The sequence below is a fragment of the Pundamilia nyererei genome, unplaced genomic scaffold, assembly GCF_000239375.1.
Source record: "Pundamilia nyererei isolate P.nyererei 1_Seehausen unplaced genomic scaffold, PunNye1.0 scaffold00329, whole genome shotgun sequence".
NCBI classification, from domain to species: domain Eukaryota; kingdom Metazoa; phylum Chordata; class Actinopteri; order Cichliformes; family Cichlidae; genus Pundamilia; species Pundamilia nyererei.
In genome coordinates this window covers 166,965-175,082 of record NW_005187730.1, presented here as the reverse complement: position 1 = coordinate 175,082, position 8,118 = coordinate 166,965, and the positions used below count along the sequence as shown (strand labels likewise).

The 8,118-nt window shown below is 40.2% G+C and overlaps 1 protein-coding gene across 2 annotated transcripts in view; it reads right to left on the bottom strand.

Moving 5' to 3' along the window:
• The window catches only part of unc93a (unc-93 homolog A), a 15,140-nt gene extending 9,394 nt beyond the window's left edge, over positions 1 to 5,746 (bottom strand). For both annotated transcript variants that reach the window (XM_005751833.1, XM_005751834.1), the window contains exon 1: positions 5,655 to 5,746. The gene's annotated coding sequence lies outside the window, so the exon portion shown is untranslated. The remainder of the gene's footprint in view (positions 1 to 5,654) is intronic.
• Positions 5,747 to 8,118: the final 2,372 nt, after the last annotated feature.

Sequence of the window (8,118 nt, the reverse complement as noted above, 5' to 3'; positions counted from 1 at the left end):
AGCACAAAGTTACGCCCATGGATTGGGGCCACAACCAAAAAACTAACAATAAAAAATAATAGTGTAAAATCTGCGTGAAAGAAATGAATACAAATGAATAGATGATTTCTTAATAAGCTGTGTCTGTAACATTTAACATAATTTCTCTGGCCTCTGGAGAAAAATAACTCTTTAAAAAGTGAATGACTGTGAGTGTGACTCTCCACGTTCCTCCTTGTCAGCGTGAAGGTTCAGAGTGTGAACTTTATGGCGGGTGACAAAGTACTTGAAATCTGTGGACACTTTAAACTGTTGTTTTTCATGTTTGAATTATATAAAACTATTTTATAGCTTTGTAAAAGAAACCGAATTGTTTGGCGTGAGTGCTTAAACAAATCGAGTGTTTCTGATTGCTGTGACAATACAAATGAAAACTGCACGTCAGAATTTATCCAAAACAAAGGAGGAGCTCGTTAAACTGTGGCCAAACATCGGATAATTTGCTCTCGTAGACTGTCATAATCTGGAATTATCATGGAGTGATAGCCGTTATCGCACGAGAATATCTTGAATTTAATGTTTTCAAGTGGAAATGACTGAGTGTGAGATCAGTGTTGATTAGGTTAGGGCTTGAAAAGAATCAAAAGTCCTTCCCAGTAAACTGACTTTTACTACGTGCAGATTCTCCACTAAATAATAAAATATGCAGGGCTGGTGCAATTACGTTGTTATGCTGCAGGTTTATCAGAGATCAGATCAGTGTTTATGGGCGTGTTATAGATGATCCACCCTGTTCTTTAGACGCAGTTTGCTGTGACTGCATGTTTTTGTTTGGATTTACATCATAAGTAGACTTTCTTCCCTGTAATATCTGATTGATGTTCATCATGTAAAATGAGCGACTCGAGAAAGATAGAGAGAAGTTATTGTCTGAATGCATGCCGCTATTAAGCTGAGGTAGTGATGAAAGATGAAAAGATCCCAAATGTTCCTTAAAAAAACTTTTTTTTCTTAAGTTATTTAAGTCATCAAGTCATTGTTTTCCTTTAGTGTTAAAGCCCAGGTTTTTTATGCATTTAAAATGATTAGAAAGCAGCTTTTTGAAGAACAAAGTACAGCCTTCCGTGTTTCAAACACAGTAGAAGCATAAATAGCAGTTAGGTCCTGATGCTCAAATGCATCAAATGCATCCGCAACATTTGTGTCATAATACTGAACATGCTGAAATGAGCTGCCAGGATTGCTGAACAAACCACGGGCCTCTGGAACAATTCCCTTTATCGGTCCAAAGAGGAGATGTTTGACCATAATGTACAAAACACATCATATCAGCACAAACACTTCATGACTGGTTGTTAAGCACAGTGGTGGAGAGGTGATGATTTGAGCTTGTTTTGCAGACACAAACCGGGGTTGTATTCTAGACTCACATGAGAGGCCATCAGCACGACACCTGGGTCGTGCAACAGGACAATGATCCCAAGCACCGTAATAAATCTACAATAGAATGAAAAATAAAATAATAAACTGTCAACGTACTGAGGCAACTTTGTAAAGAGGAGTCCGTCATGAACCCTCCAACGATGCGAGCAACTGATAAAGTCAGAAAAGGTGGATCTACGAGATTACGAGAAGTGCTGGTTTCTGTTGGGCCTGCAGGGATGCTCACGATTAAATAAAAGTATTTAATCCCTGTTGTCGGAACTGTTGCTTTTCTAAGCTATATTTTAAAGTGAAAAACTTACAGATAAACAAACAAACAAACAAATCAACTCTGTAACAAACTGTCCGGGACACACTAGGGATGCACTGAGTCTAGTTGTGTCAATGTAGATGCATACATTCCCACACTCAGTGTTCATTAGCATGCATATAATCTAATCAAATGCACATTCAGCAGGGGTACAAACTGCACACTTAAAAAATATACATGTGACAGTTTTTAGCAGTGGTTGGGTATGAGATCATGTAGACTGAAAATTTTGACAAAGCTTGTGCTGTTTGATCTAAATCTGGCCTGCAGAGGCAGAAAAGTGCTGACCTGGTCTGTTTTTATTCATATGTGGAGCGCCGTGACCGATGAGACTGTTACTGGTGCACGGCTGTGAGGCCGTGGATCTCAAACCTCAGGACCTCTAACTGCACACAGAAATCAGACAGAAGTCACTTTTTATCCAGACCTTTAAGGACACAACTGTCGAGCTTCAGAGGAAGCAAATTTATCTGCACATTGTCGCTTAAAATGAAATATGTAAAACCAAACATTAAAGCTGTTTTTGGCAAAGATAAAAGTGAATTTTCCTTCATTTTGAAGAAATGAAACTCGGCGGGTCAAAAGTTGAACCACCTGCCATGAAGGTCGACTAAGGAGCTCTGGAGCAGGAGCATAAACTACAGACACACATTTATAAACAACTTCCATTAAGAATGACCCATTCACACAAGGTCAAAACAATAGAAATGTATGTCAGCTTGACTATATTATACCTATTTAACAGTTTTACATGTTTAAGAAATCTTTCATCTCTGGATAACTTGAGGGAGCTGGTGATGATTAGTCGCCACCGCTGGACTGTCTGTTTGATAAACTAGAGCTGAGCTTCAGCTTAATCTCAAAGACGTAATCAAAGCTGCTCATCGAGTGCAGCAGCTCTTTAAATCCCGCATCTTCAGGACTCTATGTGAAGTGTTTTGAGCAGGCTTTCCAGCTTTTCAGCAGCAGGGTTGTAAAATAAGCAGAGCAGTGGATCGGACTTCACAGGAGGACGTTTGCATGTCCCATGTTCCTGGGTTTCTCTCCAGGTCTTAATACTACTACTACTAATAATAATAATAATAAGCTATTTTGAACAAGTGAGTTTTGAGCTGGGACTTAAAGAGGGAGAAGGAAGTGATATTTCTTAAATCAGGGCGCAGGGAATTCCAGAGTTGAGGAGCAGAGCAGCTTCTTTCCTGAAGCATGCACCACTCAGAAACTCTAAATTATCCATCCAGTTTGGGTGCTGATTAAAATCTAGCTAAATAAAACCCGTCATTTGTTTCCTGTCCAGAATAGTTTTCTAGGCGACGTAAGAGTGAAATTGTTGGTGGTAAATTCAACCACTAGATGGCGACAAACACACACAGATGCGCGCAGAGCAGGTTCGAGTTTTATCGTTTTCACATCAGTTTAGTTTCGATTTACTGAAACTTACACGGTCCGCTTGTGTTAGTGTCAGGTTTAGTTGTCTTTATTATAATCGTGGTTGCAATGGGAAAGATTTAAGAAGATCAGAGCAGACTCTCAGCCACGAAGATAAAAACAAAGACAAAAACAATCTCTCTGCAAATGCTAAAGTGAAGCCAGTGAAGCCTTTTCCAATATGCAATACATTAACATTGATATCTGCTCATATGCACCCCTGCTGGCATATCTGACCCAACTTGGATGAGGGATGATAAAGTCTAGATGATGAAACCATGTTTTAATAGAGCGTAATGCAAAAAATACAGTTTTACTGAGTCTTTTAAAGCAGCGGTCTCCAACCTTTTTTGCGCCACGCACCGGTTTATGCCCGACAATATTTTCATGGACCGGCCTTTAAGGTGTCGCAGATAAATACAACAAAATAAAACTAGTACCGGTACCGGAAAAACGAAAATTTATTCATAACACACATGAAAAGACCAAGGAAAACCGAGTAAACGATAAAAGCGATAACAAAATAACGCTGAAAACCGATAAAAACCCCTGAAAACCATACATTTCACACCTGAGCCTCAACTCTCCACCAAACGACTCACGGACCCGTACCGGTCCGAGGCCCGGGGGTTGGGGACCGCTGTTTTAAAGCACTTGGTGTCTCTAGATACATGGCAACCTATGAGCCAGGAGTCTAATTGGTTATTTATAACCTGTACTTCACTGCAGTTTTAAAAGATAAATATTCATCACGTCAACCTAAGTCTTTGTTATACGCTTTGTTACATCCTGTGAGGCTGTGGGAGTGTGTGGGCGTGGTTTTGTCTTCTCCCTCTCCTCCTCCTTCTTTCTTGCCCCTCCCCTTGTCTCTCTCCGCCCCTGTCTTCTCCTTTCGGACACACCTGCTGCTCATCTGCCCTCGTTACCACCAATTACCCTCAGAGGTGATGTAAGCTGGAGAAGCGCAGTGTGGAGGTGGGGGAGAGGTTTCCTCTGTGGGGGGGGCAGTGTGTGATACTGGTTTAGGTATGGAAACGGCCTGCTGTGTGTGACCAGCCCCATCGTGCGTGGCTCTTTGTGAGTAGTTCTTAACTGAGCGGTGTTTTCCCTTAAGTGACGGCAGCCTCCATGAGTTTGTTTGGCCTGCCTGGGTATTGTTACTAGCAGCGTTGCGGTCTTTTTCTGTTGAAGCCTTATAGTTGTTTTCTTTCACTACCTCTTTGGGTTGACCTGTCTGATTTATCATTAAGGCAGCGGTGCTGTCTCTTTTGTTGTTACTATTTATATGATCATTGAGGTATTTGACTATAATAAAGCTTTATTTTGTGCTAAATACCTCTGCCTGGTGTTCTTTTCATTTCACCCGGATCCAACTGTCACTGCCCCCCACCCTCATCGCCTAGTTTTTATGTGGGGACTAACATGCTTGATAAATCAAAAAAGCTTAATTTTGCACATCCTTTGCAGGTTAGAGGAAATATTTTAGATATGAAACTTTTGAATTTGTGTGTGTGTGTGTGTGTGTGTGTGTGTGTGTGTGTGTGTGTGTGTGTATAAAGGGACCCAGGAAAATAATAACAATAGGATATTTAACAGAATATGTTAAATGAGTCAAATTGGAGAAAACAAGAGTGAATACAGCTATTTTAGCCAATGAAAGAAAATGAATGAATAAAATTAAGTCCCTTAAAAAATAAATAAAATAAGGGGATCCCAATTTTATAATCCAAGCATAATCTTGCCTGGGTTATTTGTGTTGCTCTGCATCTTTGCATTTCATGCATTTATTTGTTGTTTTGTTTGAATTAGTTTCAGTTCTTCTTATGTGATCATTTCTCTTGCTTAGTGTCCTAATGTCACTTCTCTGACTGCATCTCCCTGCTTGTCGAGTTTCTTTGCAGTTCCCCTGTTTTTATTTCCCTTTTCCTATTAGCGCTGAATAGTGCTATATAAATAACAATAATAATGGACTGGATTTATATAGCGCTTTTTAAGGCACCCAAAGCGCTTTCCCGGTATTTAAGATCAGCATCCTCATCTCTCTTTTGCAAGATCGTCGACTAACCTCATGTTGGTAACAGGCCGATGCGGTTCATGGTCTTTGTGAATGACTCGTACTCACCTGATCTTTTCTTTGCTTCTAGTTGCCACGTTTTCTCCGTCACTCAACTACTGCTCAGGATTTTCTGGACAGTTCTCCACTTTGTTGCCGTATCATTGCATCATTCGCTATCTCCACCTGCCTTCCTTCCTGCCATCTTTTGTGGATCACTGGGAAACAAGGTTGGAATAATTTCTCTCACTCTCCACTGAGGAGCTCACCTGACCTTCCACCTTCCCAGTGCTGTTTACGCTTCACATCTTCAGTCTCGTTTCCTCTGCAATCCCTTCTAATCATGCTCTGCCCATATTTAGACCTGTTAGCAAAGAAGTCCTCCTTCGTGTTGCCACTTTTTCCCAATGTTCCTGTAAAATAAACTCATTGAAACCTTACCGCTTGCTCCCGTGCTTGCATCTGTTTTTGGGTCCAAGTTCTTGCTCTAGCCTCCAGGCTCCCGTAACAGTAGCTCTTCACTGCTCAGACCCTGTTACTTTTTTTTTTTCCTCTTAATTTCCCCTTTTTTCTTTTTCTCTTTTTCTGTTTTCTCAAAATGCAGAAGGAACTCCTCTTTGCTGCAGGCACATACGACAAAAGAGCCTAACCAGTCTGCAGGATCCTCTGCAAACAAGTCAGGGCAATGCCAAGAAATATGTCTATTTGAAGCCTAATGCTTTAATCATGTAATTACTTTCAAAATATTTTTATTTTTGCACTTGACACCTAGTAACCCGTGGTAGTATTGCACTGTATGATTATTGCCGGTTCAAATATTTTTTTAAAAAAAGCACTTTTGAATCTCGTAAATCCCCAACTTTTGTTTTCCCAGAAATTAATAGGCCTCATTTACAGCAGATGCACAAAAATCTACATGTACAAATGTTTCATATACAAATCTGTCACTGATCTTTATTTACATATTTAGACCAGAATGAGGAAGTCTTGGCTATTTATATAAATTTAAAAAGGAAATTGTGTTTTCCTCTTTGCTGAGCTAAGCTCCGGGCTGTTAATGGACATTACACATTTATAACCTGTAAATAGTGTCAACATTATCATCCAGAGTTTTAGCTTCAACTGGAAATCCAACATCTCTGACTTGGTGCCTAAAACACTGGAAAAGCAAACATAAAAGCTTCACCTCATTTGAGGTTATCGAAGCCAGATAACCTCATTTGAGGTTAACTGTCTGTGTATGTTGTCTTGACTCATCTGGTAGGAACATGGGAATCCTTTCCTAGCCAACTTTGTTATCCACACCATGTGACACGACCTCAGCATTAGATTCTCTCCCCTGATAAATGCCCTCATGCTCAACAACGCCCTGAAAAGTCCTCAGAACTAATGCCAAAACTAACTATTCTGTTATCACAGGCTGAGCCTGCTTCTCATTAATGGTACATCTGAATTCCCCTTTAATATCAATCAAAATATTTTAGTAGAATCACCTCAGGCGATGGGGTATTTCTGTAAGAGAAACAGCAACTGATTGAAATCTAAAAACACACCGATAACCTTTAACTGAGCAAAACAGAATGAAACGCTAACTCCTTTGATTGTGTATCTCTAATGAGAGAAGAATTAAGAGGGAAAAGCGTGCATGCACTGATACAATGTGGAAAAAGAAAAAGGCAAACGAAGAGACACATTTTACATAGCACCCTGTTTGTCTTTGACATTCTTTTTAAATGACTAAAGCACAAAGTCATGCAACAGAGAGCTGACTGCTGATGAACACGGAAATCAGAAAGGAAATTATTCAAATTTGCTTTTATATAGAGACAGAAAAGGGTGAATGAAACCATGGGATTTTTAACAAGTTCTGAAAGTACTTTGCTGTAATTATTTCACTCTTCCAAAACCTCTCCCGAGACTCAGTTTGTGGCAGTATTTCAAAGAGAAACCTGATTAAGGTTCTTCGACCTCACAGGGTTAAACAGACTGTATAGTGTTTCCTTCACTTTAGAGGACGTTACATTGACTTGAAGTCATTTCCTGGAAACTTTATCAAAACCTACCCATGACAACCTAAACTTAACTTTGAAACAAGCTTCAGCCTAAAATGTAATCTCCAAAGTTATTAGTTATTATTAGTAGTCACAGTGTGAACCTATAAACAGACATGTCACCCACAGCATGACTGGTATATGTACATGCACATATTTCTCGGCCTGGAGGTAGGTAATAGGGAATAGAGAGGCAGACACACAGGTATGTCTGCACTCCAGATATGGGCTGAAAGCTCTGTGAGCAGACCAGCTTACGGCACTTTAATAATGCAGAGTGTGCATGAGAGAGTGAGGTGAGCCACTAGAGGACTCTGCTATACACAAAATGAAGAACTGAACACATTTGGGAACGATACAGCCCGAGGCCCAGAATCAGGCCTCAGACCATCTCACTCTGGCATCTGACGTCCTTCAAGGAAACTAAACAACCTTAACCTCCCACCAGAGACTAAAAGGACACATTTTAATGGTTCTTTAGGTAGATGACTGTAATAAGTCACATACCACACATAATTGCAACGTACAGTCCTGTTAAAAATGAGGTGCATCCCATGATTCAGTAGTTTGTAGTGCCACCTTTAGTAGCAATAACATTAAGTAACTGTTTTCTGTATGACTTTTGCATCGCTTCAGACCAGTGAGGTTTGCAGGCTTTTGTTTATGCACATCTCTCTTTACATCAGGTTGAGTGTGTGACTGTGCCTCTGCGACAGCTAGATTCTTTTTGCCGCTGTGCTTGCGATCATTGTCCTGTTGCATGACCCAGTGTGGGCCAAGCTTTATCTGTCAGACATCTGAGATTCTACAATCAGATGTTCTCAGATTTTGCTCTAGAATACTTTGGTATACAG